The sequence below is a fragment of the Triplophysa dalaica genome, chromosome 22 (assembly GCF_015846415.1).
Source record: "Triplophysa dalaica isolate WHDGS20190420 chromosome 22, ASM1584641v1, whole genome shotgun sequence".
Taxonomy (NCBI): domain Eukaryota; kingdom Metazoa; phylum Chordata; class Actinopteri; order Cypriniformes; family Nemacheilidae; genus Triplophysa; species Triplophysa dalaica.
In genome coordinates, this window is record NC_079563.1 from 5490450 (window position 1) to 5517017 (window position 26568).

The 26568-nt window shown below is 44.7% G+C and overlaps 9 non-coding genes and 4 pseudogenes across 9 annotated transcripts; all 13 read right to left on the reverse strand.

Annotated features, from left to right (window-relative positions):
- Nucleotides 1-472: 472 nt before the first annotated feature.
- LOC130412486 (U2 spliceosomal RNA) lies at nucleotides 473-648 on the reverse strand (annotated as a pseudogene).
- A 3799-nt stretch (nucleotides 649-4447) lies between these two features.
- LOC130412480 (U1 spliceosomal RNA) lies at nucleotides 4448-4611 on the reverse strand. The gene has a single exon (XR_008905359.1). It is a non-coding gene; the product is annotated as a U1 spliceosomal RNA (small nuclear RNA).
- Nucleotides 4612-5411: 800 nt separating this feature from the next.
- On the reverse strand, nucleotides 5412-5589 carry LOC130412538 (U2 spliceosomal RNA; annotated as a pseudogene).
- Nucleotides 5590-9388: 3799 nt separating this feature from the next.
- Nucleotides 9389-9552, reverse strand: LOC130412491 (U1 spliceosomal RNA). Its single transcript, XR_008905363.1, has one exon. It is a non-coding gene; the product is annotated as a U1 spliceosomal RNA (small nuclear RNA).
- A 772-nt stretch (nucleotides 9553-10324) lies between these two features.
- Nucleotides 10325-10515, reverse strand: LOC130412393 (U2 spliceosomal RNA). The gene has a single exon (XR_008905278.1). It is a non-coding gene; the product is annotated as a U2 spliceosomal RNA (small nuclear RNA).
- Nucleotides 10516-11322: 807 nt separating this feature from the next.
- Nucleotides 11323-11486, reverse strand: LOC130412503 (U1 spliceosomal RNA). The gene has a single exon (XR_008905364.1). It is a non-coding gene; the product is annotated as a U1 spliceosomal RNA (small nuclear RNA).
- Nucleotides 11487-12398: 912 nt separating this feature from the next.
- LOC130412521 (U2 spliceosomal RNA) lies at nucleotides 12399-12575 on the reverse strand (annotated as a pseudogene).
- A 3393-nt stretch (nucleotides 12576-15968) lies between these two features.
- Nucleotides 15969-16159, reverse strand: LOC130412395 (U2 spliceosomal RNA). Its single transcript, XR_008905279.1, has one exon. It is a non-coding gene; the product is annotated as a U2 spliceosomal RNA (small nuclear RNA).
- Nucleotides 16160-16966: 807 nt separating this feature from the next.
- LOC130412515 (U1 spliceosomal RNA) lies at nucleotides 16967-17130 on the reverse strand. Its single transcript, XR_008905365.1, has one exon. It is a non-coding gene; the product is annotated as a U1 spliceosomal RNA (small nuclear RNA).
- Nucleotides 17131-17914: 784 nt separating this feature from the next.
- Nucleotides 17915-18088, reverse strand: LOC130412500 (U2 spliceosomal RNA; annotated as a pseudogene).
- Nucleotides 18089-24352: 6264 nt separating this feature from the next.
- LOC130412526 (U1 spliceosomal RNA) lies at nucleotides 24353-24516 on the reverse strand. Its single transcript, XR_008905367.1, has one exon. It is a non-coding gene; the product is annotated as a U1 spliceosomal RNA (small nuclear RNA).
- A 794-nt stretch (nucleotides 24517-25310) lies between these two features.
- LOC130412458 (U2 spliceosomal RNA) lies at nucleotides 25311-25501 on the reverse strand. The gene has a single exon (XR_008905340.1). It is a non-coding gene; the product is annotated as a U2 spliceosomal RNA (small nuclear RNA).
- Nucleotides 25502-26308: 807 nt separating this feature from the next.
- On the reverse strand, nucleotides 26309-26472 carry LOC130412539 (U1 spliceosomal RNA). Its single transcript, XR_008905369.1, has one exon. It is a non-coding gene; the product is annotated as a U1 spliceosomal RNA (small nuclear RNA).
- Between the last annotated feature and the right edge of the window lie 96 nt (nucleotides 26473-26568).

Sequence of the window (26568 nt, forward strand, 5' to 3'; positions counted from 1 at the left end):
AGGGATCGTACCCAAAACCTGTTAACGCAATGCTCTTACCACTGAGCTACAGGAAGCCCCGTTCTCTCTCTATCACACAACAGCATTTAAGCCAGGCGCAAGCGTCTCTAATAGGAACTACGTTCTTCAACACATAACTATCCGCATACATTTAGGGCTTTAGTGAGTGCGTGCGTGAGACTGTGAGAGAGTGAGAGTGAGAGTGTGAGAGAGTGAGTGAGTGAGTGAGTGAGTGAGTGAGTGAGTGAGTGACTGAGTGACTGAGTGACTGAGTGAGTGAGTGAGTGAGTGAGTGAGTGAGTGAGTGAGTGACCGAGTGAGTGACCGAGTGAGTGAGTGACCGAGTGAGTGACTGAGTGAGTGAGTGAGTGAGTACTTGCCAAAGTATTTTTCTGTATAAGACAGTCACGTGAGAAATAAAACTTTGCGTCTTCTCATCACTACCTTTCAACACAAGCTGCTATCCCCGAAAGGGGAATGCACCGTTCCTGGAGACACTGCAATACCAGGTCGATGCGTGGAGTGGGCGGAGCAAGCCCCGCTTCCAGCTCCGCGTTTCAAAAATCCATTTAATATATGGTCCCCAGATAGGGGACGTATCAGATATTAAACTGATAAGAACAGATTTTTCTTTCGAAAAAAGTTTATTGTCTCAAATACATGCTGAATACACACACATAATTTAAAAGGTCAGCATTACACACTACATTTTAAAAGTCATGAGATAGGTGTTTCTCTAGATCCTGAAAAGTTTTTGTATAAGGGCAAAAAATTATGTGCCTAAGACTTAAAAAATTATTATTAAAAAAGTCATTAGTGTCTGTCGCACAAGAAACTGGTGTATCTAATCCATAAAAAAATGTTCTTGTCCTCAGCTCTCCCGATCCTTGCACACCACCCAGCACTTTGTGCCCAGAGGAGATCCTCTTAAACCGAGGCACCGCTGCCCTTCTCGAGCTACTTCTCTGAGAGTTGAGCATCTACGGGCAGTCAGACGTCGTTGCTGTCGGGACCTTCCTGTGAAAGCTCCGGCCCCCACATCCGAATGGCTACGTGGGGCGTACTCCTGCAGCCTCGCTTTGGCCAGCTTTGTTGAGGTCTGCAGAGACACCTCCACGCGCATCCCCGCCAGCAGGTTTCCGGGGTCCACCTGGCATCTTGATACAGCTTTTTCACCTCGGGATGATAGGAGCATTTGCTGGCCTGCTCTCTTGGCTGATCCACCAGATGCCATGTGATGGTTTCGGACCCCCCTGCTGGTAGGCACGGGAATTGCAGGGGGCCGGCCGTTGCCCACAGATCCCAGGCAGCACTGCACCCCCGAAGAGTGTGCCCCACGGTCTCTGGCTCTCCACACCCGGGCCGTGGACAGGTGGGGGTATTTGCCATGCTGCGGGAGTACATCACGACTCTAACCGGGAGGATCTCATTGGCCGCCGTCTTTTCCATGTGCTTGGTCAGGAGAGCTGAGAGCACTACCCTGTGCCTAACCCAGCATCTTAAAATTGCTTGTTCCAGTTCCTGCACGACAGAAACAAAATTTAGTTTACAGTAAAAACAGCAAACACTTTCTTTTTCTGCATTAAAATGTTCTGAAATGTTCTTATAAAAAGGTTTACTCTGATCGTAACTTAAAAATTTCATCCCACTCAGGTACATCCATCTCCTGCTTTTGGCGTCATAGTGTCTTTTCTCATTCTCTACCATCTGAAACTCCATAAAAATTAGCACACAGCACAAAACGGGAGCTTGAAGAAGGGGCCCCGTCATTTTTGCTGTGCGAACCGCTCCAGTTATATGGTCCTTAGATTCAGAGCTCCTCCCACTTTTAAAAGATAAAACACATTCTCTTAAAATCAAAACATCGGATTGAAACACTTCTAAAAAGGATAAGAAAATGTGTGCTCTCAAGGGGGCTCTCTTAATATTAAAATCCATGGTTAATACTGTAAAAGACATAGCTAGAAGTAAAACCGGGGATAAGAAGGGGTGATTTAACTTAATTAAAACCATAAAACCATTGTTATAAAGCTACAATTTCTTGTGAAACAAGTTCTTCCTTCATTTCTATTACAGAGAAACCAGGGGGTTGAACCTGTTTTTTCCCAGAGCTGCCTTCGCTGCCTTTGGCAGCTCTGGGAGTAGATGATTTCAGCTCAATTGATAGGAAGGAAATTTCGTTTGCAGAGTTAGAAGGGAATATCCTGAACAGCTCCCCTGATGAGGAGGAATCTGATCTAGGTTCCATTCTTCCTCCTTTTTCAATTTTCTTCACTGAGGGAGATCGAGTATCCCTCTTTCTCTTCAACTGAGCACTAGGGAACATATCAATAAGTTCCTCTCTTTCTCCATCTTGACTTAACTGCATTACCTGTTCAACTTCACTTTCATCAAAATCGCATGCACCTACTTCTGGGTCCTTGATCGATTCATTGTTGGCTGAGGGTGGCTCCATTTCGTTCTCTTCTTGTTCTCCACTTACTGATTTTGGCGGGAGATTTAAATTGTGTTGTTCCGCCCCTTCGTTTCTAATCTCCTCTCTTTGCTCGAGCCTTACAAGTTTAGGCGGGAGATTTAAAAAAATTAGCTCCGCCCCTTCATTTCCGGTCTCGCTCTCTGGGTCGACCATTTTGTTTGATTTGAGTTTGTTGGCAAAAGAGTTAGGGCAGTCTCTGTAAAGATGATTTGTGTCTCCACAGAGATTGCACTTTCTGCCATTGGTGCACTCTTCAAAAGAGTGACCAATTTCTCTGCACTTTTTACAAAATATTTTCTGGCAAGCTTCAACAAGGTGCCCGAGTTCGCCACATCTACGGCAGAGTTTGGGCATTCCCTGGTAATGAATGTAGCCCCTGTTTTCTCCAAGAACTATCATTGATGGCAAATGTTTCAGGCCCTGGAATCCTTGAGGGTCTTCCCATTGTTTAATGGGCACCCTCCAAGCGCAATTCCAGATGCCATCCTCATCTACCACCTTCATAGCCTGGCCCTTCACAGTGCAGTATCTTCCCAACCATACACAAATGTCTTCACTGCTCACGGTTTCATTAAACATTCTGACAATCACAACCCTCTGTGCATTGTCAGTCAGTTTATCAACCTTAAACATTTCGAAGTGGGTTTTGTCTTGTTCAAACCGTTGCCAGAAAGCATTAAGTGTAGTTGCATTTTTAAAGCTTACATCGAAACCTTTATTAAAAGGCAGGGATAAGATACAATTTAAATCTTCCGGACCGAAACCAAGCACTTTTTGAATGAATTTTCTAGAAAAATCTAATCTTGAAATCTCTACTACCTTTCCATTCATTTCTTTTAAAGTGAAACGCACACTGTGGTGCCTCCGCATGCCGGCACGAGCAGCCGACATGGTGGAGGCACCGACAGCAGTCTCCAATAGGTAAAAGAAAAACGCAATAAAACAAATAAATATTTAAAATCACTTACCCCTTGGAAATGATCCTCACAGTACCAGATACCTTCCTCGTTAAAAGCCGCTTGAGCCGATACGCCCTCGCAGTGTACCTCCTGCGGGTTAAAGCAAGTATTACTGAAAAATACGAGCCGTTGGACCCACAAGAGGCGATCGCAACTCAATCCTCTGACCAGATACTTGATCTTAGCCAAAAGGCCGAGAAGCGATGCCCACAATGGGTGGCAAAAGGCAGAGCGTGGGGCGGCACCGACTATTGGGCTTGCGGTGCACATGCGCCTCAAAGGTCAGCGTGTGATCGTACGAACACACAATCAAATGTATCGTTTAAACAACAGAATCAATTAACCAATTAACGAAAGAAGAAATAATTAAATGGGCTATTTTTGAAGACCTGAACGAATGAAGGAACGGACTGAAAATCAAATGTATCGTTTAAACAACAGAATCAATTAACCGATTAACGAAAGAAGAAATAATTAAATGGGCTATTTATGAAGACCTGAACGAATGAAGGAACGGAGTGACAATCAAATGTATTGTTTAAACAATAGAATAAATTAACCGATTAACGAAAGAAGAAATAATTAAATGGGCTATTTATGAAGACCTGAACGGATGAAGGAACGGACGAGCACGCACACGTTTCACAGAAATGAAGGTCAGCGTGGTCTGGCAGAATCTCCGTCGAAGATGCGTTCTATACTCGTCTGATGAGGCGTCCAAAATATGAACGAAAAAACAATTAAACAAATGAATCAAACATAAAACCAGCAAACGAATAAATGAATATCTAAATAATTATATATATAAATATACCTACATGCATACATACATACATGTATGTGTGTTTGGGAACGACGGAACAGCAAACAACCGTATTAAAAAAAAACATGGTATTAGGAAGTAATCGATCACTCGATTTGGTGCTCGTCTCTTGCGGAATCTGCAGATCTGACGCCAACAAGGTTCGAAATACGGACACAATACAAAATCTCTCTTCTTTTGATACATGATAAGGGGAGAGCGCGAACGCAGTCCCCCACTACCAGAAATTATGCAGTCGAGATTCCCACATTTGGGGAATTCGCAAAAGTCAACCCAACCTGAGTGCAATGGCCGAGCCTCGTCCTGGGTGAACCGCCTTCGTGATCATGGTGTCTCCCCTGCCAGGTAAGTATGATTTGCCCCGTTCGGGCAAGACATCGCTTACTTGCCTCTGCCATGCGCATCAACGCTGACCCCGAGCGAGCGTTCGGCAACTGCAAGTTCCATTTGATTGCTCTGTAGAACCCGTGGGAAAGCGCACGAAGGCGACGGTCCACAGGCAAACATACACATGAACAGACAAATCCATTAAGAATTCAACGCAAACAGTCCACATATGTGCTGAAAGTGTTTCAATTGGATGCTGGACACCTTTTGCATTTAAGCATTTGGCAGACGCCTTTATCCAAAGCGACTTACATTGCTTTATCCTATACATTTACATAGGTATTTGCAATTCCCAGGGATCGTACCCAAAACCTGTTAACGCAATGCTCTTACCACTGAGCTACAGGAAGCCCCGTTCTCTCTCTATCACACAACAGCATTTAAGCCAGGCGCAAGCGTCTCTAATAGGAACTACGTTCTTCAACACATAACTATCCGCATACATTTAGGGCTTTAGTGAGTGCGTGCGTGAGACTGTGAGAGAGTGAGAGTGAGAGTGTGAGAGAGTGAGTGAGTGAGTGAGTGAGTGAGTGAGTGAGTGAGTGACTGAGTGACTGAGTGAGTGAGTGAGTGAGTGAGTGAGTGAGTGACCGAGTGAGTGACCGAGTGAGTGACCGAGTGAGTGAGTGACCGAGTGAGTGACTGAGTGAGTGAGTGAGTGAGTGAGTACTTGCCAAAGTATTTTTCTGTATAAGACAGTCACGTGAGAAATAAAACTTTGCGTCTTCTCATCACTACCTTTCAACACAAGCTGCTATCCCCGAAAGGGGAATGCACCGTTCCTGGAGACACTGCAATATCAGGTCGATGCGTGGAGTGGGCGGAGCAAGCCCCGCTTCCAGCTCCGCGTTTCAAAAATCCATTTAATATATGGTCCCCAGATAGGGGACGTATCAGATATTAAACTGATAAGAACAGATTTTTTTCTTTCGAAAAAAGTTTATTGTCTCAAATACATGCTGAATACACACACATAATTTAAAAGGTCAGCATTACACACTACATTTTAAAAGTCATGAGATAGGTGTTTCTCTAGATCCTGAAAAGTTTTTGTATAAGGGCAAAAAATTCTGTGCCTAAGACTTAAAAAATTATTATTAAAAAAGTCATTAGTGTCTGTCGCACAAGAAACTGGTGTATCTAATCCATAAAAAAATGTTCTTGTCCTCAGCTCTCCCGATCCTTGCACACCACCCAGCACTTTGTGCCCAGAGGAGATCCTCTTAAACCGAGGCACCGCTGCCCTTCTCGAGCTACTTCTCTGAGAGTTGAGCATCTACGGGCAGTCAGACGTCGTTGCTGTCGGGACCTTCCTGTGAAAGCTCCGGCCCCCACATCCGAATGGCTACGTGGGGCGTACTCCTGCAGCCTCGCTTTGGCCAGCTTTGTTGAGGTCTGCAGAGACACCTCCACGCGCATCCCCGCCAGCAGGTTTCCGGGGTCCACCTGGCATCTTGATACAGCTTTTTCACCTCGGGATGATAGGAGCATTTGCTGGCCTGCTCTCTTGGCTGATCCACCAGATGCCATGTGATGGTTTCGGACCCCCCTGCTGGTAGGCACGGGAATTGCAGGGGGCCGGCCGTTGCCCACAGATCCCAGGCAGCACTGCACCCCCGAAGAGTGTGCCCCACGGTCTCTGGCTCTCCACACCCGGGCCGTGGACAGGTGGGGGTATTTGCCATGCTGCGGGAGTACATCACGACTCTAACCGGGAGGATCTCATTGGCCGCCGTCTTTTCCATGTGCTTGGTCAGGAGAGCTGAGAGCACTACCCTGTGCCTAACCCAGCATCTTAAAATTGCTTGTTCCAGTTCCTGCACGACAGAAACAAAATTTAGTTTACAGTAAAAACAGCAAACACTTTCTTTTTCTGCATTAAAATGTTCTGAAATGTTCTTATAAAAAGGTTTACTCTGATCGTAACTTAAAAATTTCATCCCACTCAGGTACATCCATCTCCTGCTTTTGGCGTCATAGTGTCTTTTCTCATTCTCTACCATCTGAAACTCCATAAAAATTAGCACACAGCACAAAACGGGAGCTTGAAGAAGGGGCCCCGTCATTTTTGCTGTGCGAACCGCTCCAGTTATATGGTCCTTAGATTCAGAGCTCCTCCCACTTTTAAAAGATAAAACACATTCTCTTAAAATCAAAACATCGGATTGAAACACTTCTAAAAAGGATAAGAAAATTTGTGCTCTCAAGGGGGCTCTCTTAATATTAAAATCCATGGTTAATACTGTAAAAGACATAGCTAGAAGTAAAACCGGGGATAAGAAGGGGTGATTTAACTTAATTAAAACCATAAAACCATTGTTATAAAGCTACAATTTCTTGTGAAACAAGTTCTTCCTTCATTTCTATTACAGAGAAACCAGGGGGTTGAACCTGTTTTTTCCCAGAGCTGCCTTCGCTGCCTTTGGCAGCTCTGGGAGTAGATGATTTCAGCTCAATTGATAGGAAGGAAATTTCGTTTGCAGAGTTAGAAGGGAATATCCTGAACAGCTCCCCTGATGAGGAGGAATCTGATCTAGGTTCCATTCTTCCTCCTTTTTCAATTTTCTTCACTGAGGGAGATAGAGTATCCCTCTTTCTCTTCAACTGAGCACTAGGGAACATATCAATAAGTTCCTCTCTTTCTCCATCTTGACTTAACTGCATTACCTGTTCAACTTCACTTTCATCAAAATCGCATGCACCTACTTCTGGGTCCTTGATCGATTCATTGTTGGCTGAGGGTGGCTCCATCTCGTTCTCTTCTTGTTCTCCACTTACTGATTTTGGCGGGAGATTTAAATTTTGTTGTTCCGCCCCTTCGTTTCTAATCTCCTCTCTTTGCTCGAGCCTTACAAGTTTAGGCGGGAGATTTAAAAAAATTAGCTCCGCCCCTTCATTTCCGGTCTCGTTCTCTGGGTCGACCATTTTGTTTGATTTGAGTTTGTTGGCAAAAGAGTTAGGGCAGTCTCTGTAAAGATGATTTGTGTCTCCACAGAGATTGCACTTTCTGCCATTGGTGCACTCTTCAAAAGAGTGACCAATTTCTCTGCACTTTTTACAAAATATTTTCTGGCAAGCTTCAACAAGGTGCCCGAGTTCGCCACATCTACGGCAGAGTTTGGGCATTCCCTGGTAATGAATGTAGCCCCTGTTTTCTCCAAGAACTATCATTGATGGCAAATGTTTCAGGCCCTGGAATCCTTGAGGGTCTTCCCATTGTTTAATGGGCACCCTCCAAGCGCAATTCCAGATGCCATCCTCATCTACCACCTTCATAGCCTGGCCCTTCACAGTGCAGTATCTTCCCAACCATACACAAATGTCTTCACTGCTCACGGTTTCATTAAACATTCTGACAATCACAACCCTCTGTGCATTGTCAGTCAGTTTATCAACCTTAAACATTTCGAAGTGGGTTTTGTCTTGTTCAAACCGTTGCCAGAAAGCATTAAGTGTAGTTGCATTTTTAAAGCTTACATCGAAACCTTTATTAAAAGGCAGGGATAAGATACAATTTAAATCTTCCGGACCGAAACCAAGCACTTTTTGAATGAATTTTCTAGAAAAATCTAATCTTGAAATCTCTACTACCTTTCCATTCATTTCTTTTAAAGTGAAACGCACACTGTGGTGCCTCCGCATGCCGGCACGAGCAGCCGACATGGTGGAGGCACCGACAGCAGTCTCCAATAGGTAAAAGAAAAACGCAATAAAACAAATAAATATTTAAAATCACTTACCCCTTGGAAATGATCCTCACAGTACCAGATACCTTCCTCGTTAAAAGCCGCTTGAGCCGATACGCCCTCGCAGTGTACCTCCTGCGGGTTAAAGCAAGTATTACTGAAAAATACGAGCCGTTGGACCCACAAGAGGCGATCGCAACTCAATCCTCTGACCAGATACTTGATCTTAGCCAAAAGGCCGAGAAGCGATGCCCACAATGGGTGGCAAAAGGCAGAGCGTGGGGCGGCACCGACTATTGGGCTTGCGGTGCACATGCGCCTCAAAGGTCAGCGTGTGATCGTACGAACACACAATCAAATGTATCGTTTAAACAACAGAATCAATTAACCAATTAACGAAAGAAGAAATAATTAAATGGGCTATTTTTGAAGACCTGAACGAATGAAGGAACGGACTGAAAATCAAATGTATCGTTTAAACAACAGAATCAATTAACCGATTAACGAAAGAAGAAATAATTAAATGGGCTATTTATGAAGACCTGAACGAATGAAGGAACGGACTGACAATCAAATGTATTGTTTAAACAATAGAATAAATTAACCGATTAACGAAAGAAGAAATAATTAAATGGGCTATTTATGAAGACCTGAACGGATGAAGGAACGGACGAGCACGCACACGTTTCACAGAAATGAAGGTCAGCGTGGTCTGGCAGAATCTCCGTCGAAGATGCGTTCTATACTCGTCTGATGAGGCGTCCAAAATATGAACGAAAAAACAATTAAACAAATGAATCAAACATAAAACCAGCAAACGAATAAATGAATATCTAAATAATTATATATATAAATATACCTACATGCATACATACATACATGTATGTGTGTTTGGGAACGACGGAACAGCAAACAACCGTATTAAAAAAAAACATGGTATTAGGAAGTAATCGATCACTCGATTTGGTGCTCGTCTCTTGCGGAATCTGCAGATCTGACGCCAACAAGGTTCGAAATACGGACACAATACAAAATCTCTCTTCTTTTGATACATGATAAGGGGAGAGCGCGAACGCAGTCCCCCACTACCAGAAATTATGCAGTCGAGATTCCCACATTTGGGGAATTCGCAAAAGTCAACCCAACCTGAGTGCAATGGCCGAGCCTCGTCCTGGGTGAACCGCCTTCGTGATCATGGTGTCTCCCCTGCCAGGTAAGTATGATTTGCCCCGTTCGGGCAAGACATCGCTTACTTGCCTCTGCCATGCGCATCAACGCTGACCCCGAGCGAGCGTTCGGCAACTGCAAGTTCCAGTTGATTGCTCTGTAGAACCCGTGGGAAAGCGCACGAAGGTGACGGTCCACAGGCAAACATACACATGAACAGACAAATACATTAAGAATTCAACGCAAACAGTCCACATATGTGCTGAAAGTGTTTCAATTGGATGCTGGACACCTTTTGCATTTAAGCATTTGGCAGACGCCTTTATCCAAAGCGACTTACATTGCTTTATCCTATACATTTACATAGGTATTTGCAATTCCCAGGGATCGTACCCAAAACCTGTTAACGCAATGCTCTTACCACTGAGCTACAGGAAGCCCCGTTCTCTCTCTATCACACAACAGCATTTAAGCCAGGCGCAAGCGTCTCTAATAGGAACTACGTTCTTCAACACATAACTATCCGCATACATTGAGACTGTGAGAGAGTGAGAGTGAGAGTGTGAGAGAGTGAGTGAGTGAGTGAGTGAGTGAGTGAGTGAGTGACTGAGTGACTGAGTGAGTGAGTGAGTGAGTGAGTGAGTGAGTGAGTGAGTGAGTGAGTGACCGAGTGAGTGACCGAGTGAGTGAGTGACCGAGTGAGTGACTGAGTGAGTGAGTGAGTGAGTACTTGCCAAAGTATTTTTCTGTATAAGACAGTCACGTGAGAAATAAAACTTTGCGTCTTCTCATCACTACCTTTCAACACAAGCTGCTATCCCCGAAAGGGGAATGCACCGTTCCTGGAGACACTGCAATACCAGGTCGATGCGTGGAGTGGGCGGAGCAAGCCCCGCTTCCAGCTCCGCGTTTCAAAAATCCATTTAATATATGGTCCCCAGATAGGGGACGTATCAGATATTAAACTGATAAGAACAGATACTACACTTGATCTTAGCCAAAAGGCCGAGAAGCGATGCCCACAATGGGTGGCAAAAGGCAGAGCGTGGGGCGGCACCGACTATTGGGCTTGCGGTGCACATGCGCCTCAAAGGTCAGCGTGTGATCGTACGAACACACAATCAAATGTATCGTTTAAACAACAGAATCAATTAACCAATTAACGAAAGAAGAAATAATTAAATGGGCTATTTTTGAAGACCTGAACGAATGAAGGAACGGACTGAAAATCAAATGTATCGTTTAAACAACAGAATCAATTAACCGATTAACGAAAGAAGAAATAATTAAATGGGCTATTTATGAAGACCTGAACGAATGAAGGAACGGACTGACAATCAAATGTATTGTTTAAACAATAGAATAAATTAACCGATTAACGAAAGAAGAAATAATTAAATGGGCTATTTATGAAGACCTGAACGGATGAAGGAACGGACGAGCACGCACACGTTTCACAGAAATGAAGGTCAGCGTGGTCTGGCAGAATCTCCGTCGAAGATGCGTTCTATACTCGTCTGATGAGGCGTCCAAAATATGAACGAAAAAACAATTAAACAAATGAATCAAACATAAAACCAGCAAACGAATAAATGAATATCTAAATAATTATATATATAAATATACCTACATGCATACATACATACATGTATGTGTGTTTGGGAACGACGGAACAGCAAACAACCGTATTAAAAAAAAACATGGTATTAGGAAGTAATCGATCACTCGATTTGGTGCTCGTCTCTTGCGGAATCTGCAGATCTGACGCCAACAAGGTTCGAAATACGGACACAATACAAAATCTCTCTTCTTTTGATACATGATAAGGGGAGAGCGCGAACGCAGTCCCCCACTACCAGAAATTATGCAGTCGAGATTCCCACATTTGGGGAATTCGCAAAAGTCAACCCAACCTGAGTGCAATGGCCGAGCCTCGTCCTGGGTGAACCGCCTTCGTGATCATGGTGTCTCCCCTGCCAGGTAAGTATGATTTGCCCCGTTCGGGCAAGACATCGCTTACTTGCCTCTGCCATGCGCATCAACGCTGACCCCGAGCGAGCGTTCGGCAACTGCAAGTTCCAGTTGATTGCTCTGTAGAACCCGTGGGAAAGCGCACGAAGGCGACGGTCCACAGGCAAACATACACATGAACAGACAAATACATTAAGAATTCAACGCAAACAGTCCACATATGTGCTGAAAGTGTTTCAATTGGATGCTGGACACCTTTTGCATTTAAGCATTTGGCAGACGCCTTTATCCAAAGCGACTTAAATTGCTTTATCCTATACATTTACATAGGTATTTGCAATTCCCAGGGATCGTACCCAAAACCTGTTAACGCAATGCTCTTACCACTGAGCTACAGGAAGCCCCGTTCTCTCTCTATCACACAACAGCATTTAAGCCAGGCGCAAGCGTCTCTAATAGGAACTACGTTCTTCAACACATAACTATCCGCATACATTTAGGGCTTTAGTGAGTGCGTGCGTGAGACTGTGAGAGAGTGAGAGTGAGTGAGTGAGTGAGTGAGTGAGTGAGTGAGTGAGTGAGTGAGTGACTGAGTGACTGAGTGAGTGAGTGAGTGACTGAGTGAGTGACTGAGTGACCGAGTGAGTGACCGAGTGAGTGACCGAGTGAGTGACCGAGTGAGTGACCGAGTGAGTGACCGAGTGAGTGACCGAGTGAGTGACCGAGTGAGTGACCGAGTGAGTGACCGAGTGAGTGACCGAGTGAGTGACCGAGTGAGTGACCGAGTGAGTGAGTGACCGAGTGAGTGACTGAGTGAGTGAGTGAGTGAGTACTTGCCAAAGTATTTTTCTGTATAAGACAGTCACGTGAGAAATAAAACTTTGCGTCTTCTCATCACTACCTTTCAACACAAGCTGCTATCCCCGAAAGGGGAATGCACCGTTCCTGGAGACACTGCAATACCAGGTCGATGCGTGGAGTGGGCGGAGCAAGCCCCGCTTCCAGCTCCGCGTTTCAAAAATCCATTTAATATATGGTCCCCAGATAGGGGACGTATCAGATATTAAACTGATAAGAACAGATTTTTTCTTTCGAAAAAAGTTTATTGTCATCATGTTTTCATCTTTAAATCTCAAATTCATAACATTAACATTTCAATTTTAAAATTCACACAAAAAAAAAAAACCATTTCAAAGGGTGAATCATAGATAGAGAGATAAAAACAACATAAAACAAGGGATGACATAAAATACATGTTAAACATGTTTAAAAATTCAAACACATGCTTAAAAAGGTATAAAACACGTGTTTAAAAATTCCAAACATGTTTAAAAACTCTTTAGGGTGTTTAAAAAGGTATAAAACGAGGAAGTGACCATTAAAACACAACATCTTAAAAAAAAACCACGGTCTCTCGTCATCTGTTGTTCAGAACCGGGATGAGTCCCTGACAAGATGGCCATCACCCCGCTCTGCAGAACAAGCCAATTTCCTTCCATTTCCGACAGCCAGCGGAAATCCTCTCCCTCCGGCCCGCTGGCCCGCTGTTCCCGTAGCCAGATTGGTGAGGGTGCATCTACGGGCGACCAGGTGCGGGGGCAAAGCCGGGGCCCTAAGCGTGACCCCAGCCCCCTCCTCCGAATGACAAGGCCCGGCACCCCTGCAGCTTAGATGTCATCATCTGCTCGCAAGCGTGGAGGGGCACCGTAACCTGTTTCCCCGCCAGCAGGTTTCTGGTGGTCCAGATGACTTCCTTTGTTATGTTCAGGGTGAGCCAGAGCGAGATGAATTGCTGTGATGTCAAAGCTCTCAAGCTCCGGCCCACCCCGTGGAAGGCGAGCTTGCAGTCCATCTGGACCCCACCCGCTGGCAGGCACGGGAAACTAGGGGGCCAGTTAAGGTCACACAGGCCCCGCGCAGTGCCGCACTCCCAGAGGAGGTGTCTCACCGGCTCCGGAGCATTACACCCCGGGCGTGGACAGATCTGGTTCCTGGCCCTTCCTCTGGAGTGCATAACCGCCCTGGCTGGGAGGATTTCATGAACCGCCATCCACATCAGGTCCTTGAGCCGGTTCTGAAGAGCGGGGTGGGCTGTATTCCTCAAAACTTGTGTGGCTTCACCTAGCGTGAGCCCTGGAATTGGACTCACTGGTTCCCGGTCCTGCACAAGAGAGACAAGAGACTTGTGGTTAGTTAAAACATAAAGTTTCCGGTCCTCCACGCTGTATATCTTTAAAAACATTTCAAAAAGTAGCATGTGGGGCTGTAATTCCTCTAAAAGCTCATATCTCATTTTTCACAGTAAAACCATACAAATTAAGAGCGTTAAAAGCACTGTCTAAAAATGTCAAAGTTGCTAAAAAGTGCTCGCCCCATTCTTTTTTGTTGGATCCACTCCATGAAGGAGGGACCCTGGCTCCAACAATCCTTCCACTTCCTAAATCTTTGTAAAAAATAAGGGGAGAGCACATTGTTGCAATAAAAGACATGAGCTTTAAAAGTTTTTAACATTAATAAAACACTCTGGGCTCGTACAGGGAATCTCACACTTCTTACATTGAATTGGGCAGATTGTAAGAGTCATGAGCAGTATGGTTAAAAACATGAGCATTAAAAGGAAATATGCAAGCAGCTACAAACTTAAAATCAGAGAATTTCTTGTGACACTAGTTCCTCCTTAATCCCAATAGTTATGGGATCAGGAGGAACAGTGTCCATCACTTTAGGAGCAGCAGAGGAGCTCTCTTGTTGCTCCTTCGGTGATGATGTTTTTAGCTTAACGTGCAAAAAGGAAACCTCATTTGGGGATTCATGAGGCCACACACGGTCCAGACTTTCTGAAGAAGAACTATCTGGCCGCGGTGTAGCCTTCAATCTTTTCTCCTCTGTATCAACCAGAGGAGATCCCGCAGGTCTTTTTTGCACCTGAGCGTTTGGGAGGGAACAGTCAGTTACACTCCTATCAGACTCCATGCTTATTTCGGAGACAGTGATTAGGGAGGAAGTCGTATCCTCCTCTCCCTCATTCTGTTCATTTCCATTTTGGGAGGTGACTTCCTCCCCCTGTTCAACCGAACCCTCCGACTCCGCCCCTGGGGCCGCCCCATCCTCCCTTTGTTGCCCAGTCCCTGTGGCTGGCTGGGCGAGTGGGATTCCCGCCAAAACCTCAGGGACCGCCTCCTTCCTTTGTTCTTCGGTTTGTGGGGCGGCCATTTTGTTGCCCTTTAGTTTGTTGGCAAAACTTTTCGGGCAATCTCTGTAGAGATGGGTAGATTCTCCACAGAGATTACACCTCCTGCCATTGGTACATTGTTCAAAACTATGACCAATTTCTCTGCACTTCCCACATATCAGCTCTATGCATGCTTCAGCGAGATGCCCCATGTTGCCACATTTTCTACATAATTTTGGCATCCCCTGATAATGGATGTAGCCTCTGTTCTCTCCTAGCACAATCATGGAAGGCAGATGTTTCAGGCCCTGGTAGCCCCTGGCGTCTTCCCATTGTTTAATGGGAATTCGCCAGGCACATGTCCAGATGCCATCCTCATCTAACACTTTGACTGGCAGACTTCGAACAGTGCAAAATCTACCCAACCACACACATATGTCTTCACCAGTCACTGTCTCATTGAACATTCTGACAAACACAGTTTTGAGTGTGTTGTCATGCAGCTTTTCAACAGTAAACATGGCGAACTGGGACTTAACATTTTCAAAACGTGACCAAAACTCAATGAGCAGGGAAGCGGTTTTAAAACTTAGATCAAAACCTTTGTTAAAAGGCAAGGTCAACAAACAATTTAAATCACAAGCATTAAAATTCAAAACTTTTTGTACTAGCTTCCTGGAGAAGTCCAAACGGGACAACCCCAGGAGCTTTCCATCTACCTCTTTAAATAAAAACCGCACACTGTGGTGCCTCCGCAAGCCGGCACGAGCAGCCGACATGGTGGAGGCACCCACAGCAGGTAGTAAAACAAAATAAAAACAACAACAATAAATAAGCAATAAATAAGCAATAAATAAGTAATAAATAAGTAAAAACACTCACCTTAAAACCGATCCTTGATGGAAAGGTCCCTTTAAAAGCTGCTTTTCCTAGCAGTATACCTCCTGAAGTTTGTCGACTCGTGTATTGGTAAACACGAGTCAGAGAAACCTCCAAGAGGCGATCGCAACACAACCTATTGACCAGACAAGTGATCTTAGCCAAAAGGCCGAGAAGCGAGTGAGTGAGTGAGTGAGTGAGTGAGTGACTGAGTGACTGAGTGAGTGAGTGAGTGAGTGAGTGAGTGAGTGAGTGACTGAGTGAGTGACTGAGTGAGTGAGTGAGTGACCGAGTGAGTGACCGAGTGAGTGAGTGACCGAGTGAGTGACTGAGTGAGTGAGTGAGTGAGTACTTGCCAAAGTATTTTTCTGTATAAGACAGTCACGTGAGAAATAAAACTTTGCGTCTTCTCATCACTACCTTTCAACACAAGCTGCTATCCCCGAAAGGGGAATGCACCGTTCCTGGAGACACTGCAATACCAGGTCGATGCGTGGAGTGGGCGGAGCAAGCCCCGCTTCCAGCTCCGCGTTTCAAAAATCCATTTAATATATGGTCCCCAGATAGGGGACGTATCAGATATTAAACTGATAAGAACAGATACTACACTTGATCTTAGCCAAAAGGCCGAGAAGCGATGCCCACAATGGGTGGCAAAAGGCAGAGCGTGGGGCGGCACCGACTATTGGGCTTGCGGTGCACATGCGCCTCAAAGGTCAGCGTGTGATCGTACGAACACACAATCAAATGTATCGTTTAAACAACAGAATCAATTAACCAATTAACGAAAGAAGAAATAATTAAATGGGCTATTTTTGAAGACCTGAACGAATGAAGGAACGGACTGAAAATCAAATGTATCGTTTAAACAACAGAATCAATTAACCGATTAACGAAAGAAGAAATAATTAAATGGGCTATTTATGAAGACCTGAACGAATGAAGGAACGGACTGACAATCAAATGTATTGTTTAAACAATAGAATAAATTAACCGATTAACGAAAGAAGAAATAATTAAATGGGCTATTTATGAAGACCTGAACGGATGAAGGAACGGACGAGCACGCACACGTTTCACAGAAATGAAGGTCAGCGTGGTCTGGCAGAATCTCCGTCGAAGATGCGTTCTATACTCGTCTGATGAGGCGTCCAAAATATGAACGAAAAAACAATTAAACAAATGAATCAAACATAAAACCAGCAAACGAATAAATGAATATCTAAATAATTATATATATAAATATACCTACATGCATACATACATACATGTATGTGTGTTTGGGAACGACGGAACAGCAAACAACCGTATTAAAAAAAAACATGGTATTAGGAAGTAATCGATCACTCGATTTGGTGCTCGTCTCTTGCGGAATCTGCAGATCTGACGCCAACAAGGTTCGAAATACGGACACAATACAAAATCTCTCTTCTTTTGATACATGATAAGGGGAGAGCGCGAACGCAGTCCCCCACTACCAGAAATTATGCAGTCGAGATTCCCACATTTGGGGAATTCGCAAAAGTCAACCCAACCTGAGTGCAATGGCCGAGCCTCGTCCTGGGTGAACCGCCTTCGTGATCATGGTGTCTCCCCTGCCAGGTAAGTATGATTTGCCCCGTTCGGGCAAGACATCGCTTACTTGCCTCTGCCATGCGCATCAACGCTGACCCCGAGCGAGCGTTCGGCAACTGCAAGTTCCAGTTGATTGCTCTGTAGAACCCGTGGGAAAGCGCACGAAGGCGACGGTCCACAGGCAAACATACACATGAACAGACAAATACATTAAGAATTCAACGCAAACAGTCCACATATGTGCTGAAAGTGTTTCAATTGGATGCTGGACACCTTTTGCATTTAAGCATTTGGCAGACGCCTTTATCCAAAGCGACTTACATTGCTTTATCCTATACATTTACATAGGTATTTGCAATTCCCAGGGATCGTACCCAAAACCTGTTAACGCAATGCTCTTACCACTGAGCTACAGGAAGCCCCGTTCTCTCTCTATCACACAACAGCATTTAAGCCAGGCGCAAGCGTCTCTAATAGGAACTACGTTCTTCAACACATAACTATCCGCATACATTTAGGGCTTTAGTGAGTGCGTGCGTGAGACTGTGAGAGAGTGAGAGTGAGAGTGAGAGTGAGAGTGAGAGTGAGAGTGTGAGTGAGTGAGTGAGTGAGTGAGTGAGTGAGTGAGTGAGTGAGTGACTGAGTGAGTGAGTGAGTGACCGAGTGAGTGACCGAGTGAGTGAGTGACCGAGTGAGTGACTGAGTGAGTGAGTGAGTGAGTACTTGCCAAAGTATTTTTCTGTATAAGACAGTCACGTGAGAAATAAAACTTTGCGTCTTCTCATCACTACCTTTCAACACAAGCTGCTATCCCCGAAAGGGGAATGCACCGTTCCTGGAGACACTGCAATACCAGGTCGATGCGTGGAGTGGGCGGAGCAAGCCCCGCTTCCAGCTCCGCGTTTCAAAAATCCATTTAATATATGGTCCCCAGATAGGGGACGTATCAGATATTAAACTGATAAGAACAGATTTTTTCTTTCGAAAAGTTTTATTGACATCTTTTTCAACAAATATCTCTACATTCACATAAAATCACATTTTCACATAAATAACATTAAAATATAGTGTCGTGAAGAAAGCAAAATTAGAGATAATATCAATAAAATACATTTAAAAACACTCCCATAAGATGTTTAAAAAGCTATACAGCCAAGGAAGTGCCCAATAAAATCTACAATCTTAAAAAACCACTGTCTCCCGTCATCCGTTGTCCAGAACCGGGATGAGTCCCTGACAACATGGCCATCACCCCGCTCTGCAGAACAAGCCAAATTCCTTCTGCTTCTGACGCTGAGCGGAAATCCTCTCCCTCCGGCCCGCTGGCCCGCTGTTCCCGTAGCCAGATTGGTGAGGGTGCATCTACCGGCGACCAGGTGCGGGGGCAAGGCCGGGACCCTAAGCGTCACCCCAGCCCCCTCCTCCGAATGACAAAGCCCGGCACCCCTGCAGCCTAGATGTTACCATCTGCTCGCAGACGTGGAGGGGCACCGTAACCTGTTTCCCTACCAGCAGGTTTCTGGTGGTCCAGAGGACTTCCTTTATGATGTTCAGGGTGAGCCAGAGCGAGACGAATTGCTGTGATGACAAGGCTCTCAAGCTCCGGCCCACCCCGTAGACGGCGAGCTTGTAGTCCATCTGGACCCCACCCGCTGGCAGGCACGGGAAATACAGGGGGCCAGTTCTGGTCCACAGGCCCCGCGCAGTGCCGCACTCCCAGAGGAGGTGTCTCACTGTCTCCGGGGCATTACACCCCGGACGTGGACAGACAGGATTTTTGGCCATTCCTCTGGAATGCATCACCGCCCTGGCTGGGAGGATTTCGTGAGCTGCCATCCACGTCAGGTCCTTGAGCCGGTTCTGAAGAGCGGGGTGGGCTGCGTTCCGCCAAACCTGTTTGGCCTCACCTAGTGTGAGGCCTGGAACTGGACTCACTGCTTCCCGGTCCTGCACAAGGGAGACAAGAGACTTGTGGTTTGTTAAAACAGAGAGTTCCTGGTCCTCCAAGTTGAATCTCTTTAAAAACTTCTTAATAAAATTGTATTCTTTAGGCAGATTAAAAGACACTGGGGTTCTAAGATCAACAGGTAAAATCTTTAAAAACCGCAAGTATGACCCCATCCAGAATCTCGCCATTGCTGCAGTCTTACTATTTCTGGATGGGGTTGTGGCATATTTCATGTGTAGGGCGGTGAACTTGCTCCCCAAGAACAAGTGGGGGTCCGGGAGCCCTTTCCCTCCATTCTCCTTCTTTTTCTTGACCACATCTCTTCGAATCCGCTCCCATTTGGACCCCCAGAAGAAGTAAAACACCGCCCGCTCCAATGCTAAAAGAAAGAACCTGGGTGGGCTAAAAACAGAGCATAATAATAAAAGCAGTGGTAAAATCACGGCTTTATATATTAAAATCTTGCCCTCTAAGGTCAGTGTCCTTAGTCCCCAGAACCCCAGTCGTTGTCTGACTTTCCCTAACGTGTCTGTCCAATTGTTTTGTCCACCACCCTCCCTGTCAAACTTAATACCTAAAACCTTCAAGTCAGTCTCCCTAACAGTCACGTCGAGTCCTGCCATGTCTACCCGTCCCCATGGTCCGAAGAGCTGGGCCTCAGACTTGTTCCTGTTTAACTTGGAGCCTGAGGCCCGTCCATAGAGGTCAGTCAGCTGTAAAGCTCTTCGGACCGATAAAAGGTCAGTAGTTAAAATCGTGACGTCATCCATATATAAAACACATTTTAACGTCAGTCCATTTGTCCCAGGTAAGTTAAGTCCTTTAATCCATTGGTCCCTTCTCAAGAGCTGTGCCAGTGGCTCAATGCAAGCCACATACAGGAGAGGAGATAGCGGACACCCCTGGCGGACTCCACTGCGGATATTAACCGCATTTGTTGTGTGCCCATTTACAAGAATTTTACTGATTATGTCATTGTACATCAAGCCCACCCACTCTACAAACCTCCCTGGGAAACCCATTTTTTGCAGTACCTGAAGCAGGTACTGGTGCGAGACCCGATCAAAAGCTTTCTCAAAGTCTAAATTTAATAGTATAAGCCTAATGTTTCTGTCCCTCGCATAACAGATGGCGTCCCTAACCAGCACTAGGCTGTCCGTGATCCTTCTCCCAGGCACAGCACAGGCTTGATCTGGGTGGATTATGTCTTCTAAAACCGTCGACATTCGTGTAGATAAAATCTTGCTAAAAAGTTTGCAATCAAAATTTAAAAGACTAATAGGTCGCCACGTCTTTAAGTCTGTTTTATCTCCTTTTTTATGTATGAGTGAAACTATCCCTAGTCTAAAACTGTCAGGTAATTTGTCGAGTCTGTCAAAGTCATTAAAAACATTTAATAATTCAGATGCTAAAATATCCCAAAATTTTTGATAAAATTCAAGGGGAAGTCCGTCACTTCCTGGGGACTTCCCGGTTTTAAAACTTTTCATACATTTAGTTAGTTCTAAAATCGTAAAATCTTGGGTTAAAACAGCATCCTCATCATCAATTTCTTTATCTATAAACTTTAAAATGTCTTCCATTACATTACCTGATACTTCCTTTTCACTGTATAGATCTTTATAAAAATGTTCCACTTCATTTGCAATTTCATCTGTGTTGTTGGCCTCCCTCCCTCCCATGTTTAATTTGGTTATTGCACCTCCCTTTGATATAATCTTTTTAAAAAAGTAGCGTGTGCATTTTTCACCTTCTTCCAACTCTTTCTCCTTACTTCTTAAAATCACTCCTTCGTTCCGTTGTTTTTCTAAAACAGACATTTCTCTTTTGACCTCTTTAATTTCTTCATTAAAATCCAAACCATTATTCTGCAGCTTAAAATACCTCTGTAGTCGTTTTTGCAGCCCCGACATGCGTCGCTTCTCTCTATTCTTTTTCTGTATCCCTTTCTTTCTAAAAAAGTGCCCGGTCCGGTCCTTCACCATCTCCCACCACTGTGCTCGTGAATTAAAAAAGTCTTGGAGGGTCTGCCATTGACTGAATTGCTCCCTGTATTCTCTAGCTATCTCCTCATCATGCAACAGGGAGCAATTCAGCTTCCAGATCCCTCTCCCTACAGTCACACCTGTGGTGAAGGAAAGGGTGCAGGAAAGCATAGCGTGATCGGTAAAATACATAGGTGTCAATATAGCATCAGTTGGTGGGCAGTCACGTGTAAAAATGTAGTCAATGCGAGAGGCTTTGGTGCCATCACCACTGACCCAGGTGTAGCCCACCTCTCTTGGATGCAAAGTTTTAAAACAGTCCACTAATTTAAAATCCTTCACTATACTTTGCAATAAAACTGATGTTTTGTCCACCTTAAAATCTTGCCCGGCTCCCTTTCTGTCCGCTCTAGTTAAAATGCAATTAAAATCCCCTGAGACTACAAATGGCACCCTCCCTAGCATGTGGGGCTGCAATTCTTCTAAAAGTTCATGTCTTTCATTCTTATCGGTAAAACCATACACATTTAAAATGTTAAAATGTCTATCTAAAAACGTCAGATTTGCTAAAATTGCCCTCCCGTCCCTCACCACGGTGCTGCCCTTCACCGAGATATTTGGGTTGTTTATTAAAATAGCAACACCGTCACATTTGTTAAAATTGGATCCACTCCACCAGGAGGGGCCCTTGGTCCAGAGCTCTGCCCACTTCCTGTAATTTGTTAAAAAAGGCAGAGCACACTCTTGCAATAAAAACACATCTGACTTAAAATTCTTTAAATACGATAAAATACTCTGTGCTCGAAAGGTAGACTTCACACTTCTCACATTGATTGTAGAGATTGTGAGGGCCATGAGCAGTATGGTTTTAAAAAGACATGACATATTTAAAAATGGAAAAACGGACTACAAAGATAAATTACAATCATAAAATTTCTTGTGATACCTGCTCTTCCTTAACCTCCACTATTCTGGAGTCAGGGTAGCAGGTTCTTATGGGCTCCAGAGCCGCAGAGAAAATCTCTTGCGGCTCATTGGGCGATGATGTTCTTAGCTGGACTTCCAAAAAGGACACTTCATTAGGGACATCCTGAGGCCACATACGGTCCAGATCCTCCGAAAGGGGACTATCTGGCTGTTTTGTGGCCCTCGGCTTTTTCTCCTCCGTTTTGGACAGAGGAGATCCCGCAGGCCTTTTTTGCACTTGTGCATTGGGGAGTGAAACATCAGTTTCGCTCCCACTGGACTCCATACTAATCTCGGAAACCGTGATCAACGAGGATGTCGTTTCCTCTTCTCTTTCTTGTTCCGGTTCATCAACATTGAATGGCTCCGCCCCTTGGGCCGCCCCACTTGCTATCTCTTGGCCAATCCCTGAAGCTGGCTGAGAGTTTGAAATTGCCGCCAAAACTTCAGGGACCGCCTCCTCCTCCCTTTGTTCTTTTGTTTGAGGCACGTGTGGGGCGGCCATTTTGTTGCCCTTTAGCTTGTTGGCAAAACTTTTCGGGCAATCTCTGTAGAGATGGTTAAAGTCACCACACAGATTGCACCGCCTGCCATTGGTACACTCATCAAAACCGTGACCAATTTCTCTGCACTTCCCACAAACAATCACTTCGCATGCTTCGGCCAGATGCCCAATTTTGCCACATTTTCTACACAATTTGGGCATCCCTTGGTAATGAATGTAGCCCCGGTTTTCTCCCAACACAATCATGGATGGCAGATGCTTCAGGCCCTGGTAGCCCTCGGCGTCTTCCCATTGTTTAATGGGAATTCGCCAAGAGCAGTTCCAGATTCCATCTTCATCCACCACCTTAACTGGCTGGCCTCTAACCGTGCAGTATCTACCCAGCCATACACAAATGTCATCTCCAGTTACAGTTTCATTAAACATTCTAACAACCACAGTTCTAAGAGAGTTGTCAGAAAGCTTTTCCACATTAAACATGGAGAAATGGGTCTTAGCAGAATCAAACCGTTGCCAAAACGAAGTTATCAGGGAAGCGTTCATAAAACTTAAATCAAAACCTTTGTTAAAAGGCAGGGTCATTAAACAGTTTATTTCTGCCACATCAAAACGTAAAACTTTTTGGACAAGCTTCCTGGAGAAGTCCAAACGGGACATCCCCAGGAGCTTTCCATCAACTTCTTTAAATAAAAACCGCACACTGTGGTGCCTCCGCACGCCGGCACGGGCAGCCGACATGGTGGAGGCACCTACAGCGGGAATAAAACACCAGTAATAAATAAGCAATAAATAAGCAATAAATAAGCAATAAATAAGCAATAAATAAACAATAAAATAAACAATAAAACACTCACCTTAAAAACGATCTGTTGGAATAAAATGATCCCTTTAAAAGCCGCTTAAGCTGAGATGCTCTCGCAGTATACCTCCTGTTGGTTTAAACTCGTATTATTAAATAAATACGAGCCGTCGTACCCACAAGAGGCGATCGCAAGCTCAACCCTCTGACCAGACACGTGATCTTAGCCAAAAGGCCGAGAAGCGATGCCCACAATGGGTGGCAAAAGGCAGAACGTGGGGCGGCACCGACTATTGGGCTTGCGATGCACATGCGCCTCAAAGGTCAGCGTGTGATCGTACGAACACACAATCAAATGTATCGTTTAAACAACAGAATCAATTAACCAATTAACGAAAGAAGAAATAATAAAATGGGCTATTTTTGAAGACCTGAACGAATGAAGGAACGGACTGAAAATCAAATGTATCGTTTAAACAACAGAATCAATTAACCGATTAACGAAAGAAGAAATAATTAAATGGGCTATTTATGAAGACCTGAACGAATGAAGGAACGGACTGACAATCAAATGTATTGTTTAAACAATAGAATAAATTAACCGATTAACGAAAGAAGAAATAATTAAATGGGCTATTTATGAAGACCTGAACGGATGAAGGAACGGACGAGCACGCACACGTTTCACAGAAATGAAGGTCAGCGTGGTCTGGCAGAATCTCCGTCGAAGATGCGTTCTATACTCGTCTGATGAGGCGTCCAAAATATGAACGAAAAAACAATTAAACAAATGAATCAAACATAAAACCAGCAAACGAATAAATGAATATCTAAATAATTATATATATAAATATACCTACATGCATACATACATACATGTATGTGTGTTTGGGAACGACGGAACAGCAAACAACCGTATTAAAAAAAAACATGGTATTAGGAAGTAATCGATCACTCGATTTGGTGCTCGTCTCTTGCGGAATCTGCAGATCTGACGCCAACAAGGTTCGAAATACGGACACAATACAAAATCTCTCTTCTTTTGATACATGATAAGGGGAGAGCGCGAACGCAGTCCCCCACTACCAGAAATTATGCAGTCGAGATTCCCACATTTGGGGAATTCGCAAAAGTCAACCCAACCTGAGTGCAATGGCCGAGCCTCGTCCTGGGTGAACCGCCTTCGTGATCATGGTGTCTCCCCTGCCAGGTAAGTATGATTTGCCCCGTTCGGGCAAGACATCGCTTACTTGCCTCTGCCATGCGCATCAACGCTGACCCCGAGCGAGCGTTCGGCAACTGCAAGTTCCAGTTGATTGCTCTGTAGAACCCGTGGGAAAGCGCACGAAGGCGACGGTCCACAGGCAAACATACACATGAACAGACAAATACATTAAGAATTCAACGCAAACAGTCCACATATGTGCTGAAAGTGTTTCAATTGGATGCTGGACACCTTTTGCATTTAAGCATTTGGCAGACGCCTTTATCCAAAGCGACTTACATTGCTTTATCCTATACATTTACATAGGTATTTGCAATTCCCAGGGATCGTACCCAAAACCTGTTAACGCAATGCTCTTACCACTGAGCTACAGGAAGCCCCGTTCTCTCTCTATCACACAACAGCATTTAAGCCAGGCGCAAGCGTCTCTAATAGGAACTACGTTCTTCAACACATAACTATCCGCATACATTTAGGGCTTTAGTGAGTGCGTGCGTGAGACTGTGAGAGAGTGAGAGTGAGAGAGAGTGAGTGAGTGAGTGAGTGAGTGAGTGAGTGAGTGAGTGAGTGACTGAGTGAGTGAGTGAGTGAGTGAGTGAGTGAGTGAGTGAGTGAGTGAGTGACTGAGTGAGTGAGTGACCGAGTGAGTGAGTGACCGAGTGAGTGACTGAGTGAGTGAGTGAGTGAGTACTTGCCAAAGTATTTTTCTGTATAAGACAGTCACGTGAGAAATAAAACTTTGCGTCTTCTCATCACTACCTTTCAACACAAGCTGCTATCCCCGAAAGGGGAATGCACCGTTCCTGGAGACACTGCAATACCAAGTCGATGCGTGGAGTGGGCGGAGCAAGCCCCGCTTCCAGCTCCGCGTTTCAAAAATCCATTTAATATATGGTCCCCAGATAGGGGACGTATCAGATATTAAACTGATAAGAACAGATACTACACTTGATCTTAGCCAAAAGGCCGAGAAGCGATGCCCACAATGGGTGGCAAAAGGCAGAGCGTGGGGCGGCACCGACTATTGGGCTTGCGGTGCACATGCGCCTCAAAGGTCAGCGTGTGATCGTACGAACACACAATCAAATGTATCGTTTAAACAACAGAATCAATTAACCAATTAACGAAAGAAGAAATAATTAAATGGGCTATTTTTGAAGACCTGAACGAATGAAGGAACGGACTGAAAATCAAATGTATCGTTTAAACAACAGAATCAATTAACCGATTAACGAAAGAAGAAATAATTAAATGGGCTATTTATGAAGACCTGAACGAATGAAGGAACGGACTGACAATCAAATGTATTGTTTAAACAATAGAATAAATTAACCGATTAACGAAAGAAGAAATAATTAAATGGGCTATTTATGAAGACCTGAACGGATGAAGGAACGGACGAGCACGCACACGTTTCACAGAAATGAAGGTCAGCGTGGTCTGGCAGAATCTCCGTCGAAGATGCGTTCTATACTCGTCTGATGAGGCGTCCAAAATATGAACGAAAAAACAATTAAACAAATGAATCAAACATAAAACCAGCAAACGAATAAATGAATATCTAAATAATTATATATATAAATATACCTACATGCATACATACATACATGTATGTGTGTTTGGGAACGAAGGAACAGCAAACAACCGTATTAAAAAAAAACATGGTATTAGGAAGTAATCGATCACTCGATTTGGTGCTCGTCTCTTGCGGAATCTGCAGATCTGACGCCAACAAGGTTCGAAATACGGACACAATACAAAATCTCTCTTCTTTTGATACATGATAAGGGGAGAGCGCGAACGCAGTCCCCCACTACCAGAAATTATGCAGTCGAGATTCCCACATTTGGGGAATTCGCAAAAGTCAACCCAACCTGAGTGCAATGGCCGAGCCTCGTCCTGGGTGAACCGCCTTCGTGATCATGGTGTCTCCCCTGCCAGGTAAGTATGATTTGCCCCGTTCGGGCAAGAGATCGCTTACTTGCCTCTGCCATGCGCATCAACGCTGACCCCGAGCGAGCGTTCGGCAACTGCAAGTTCCAGTT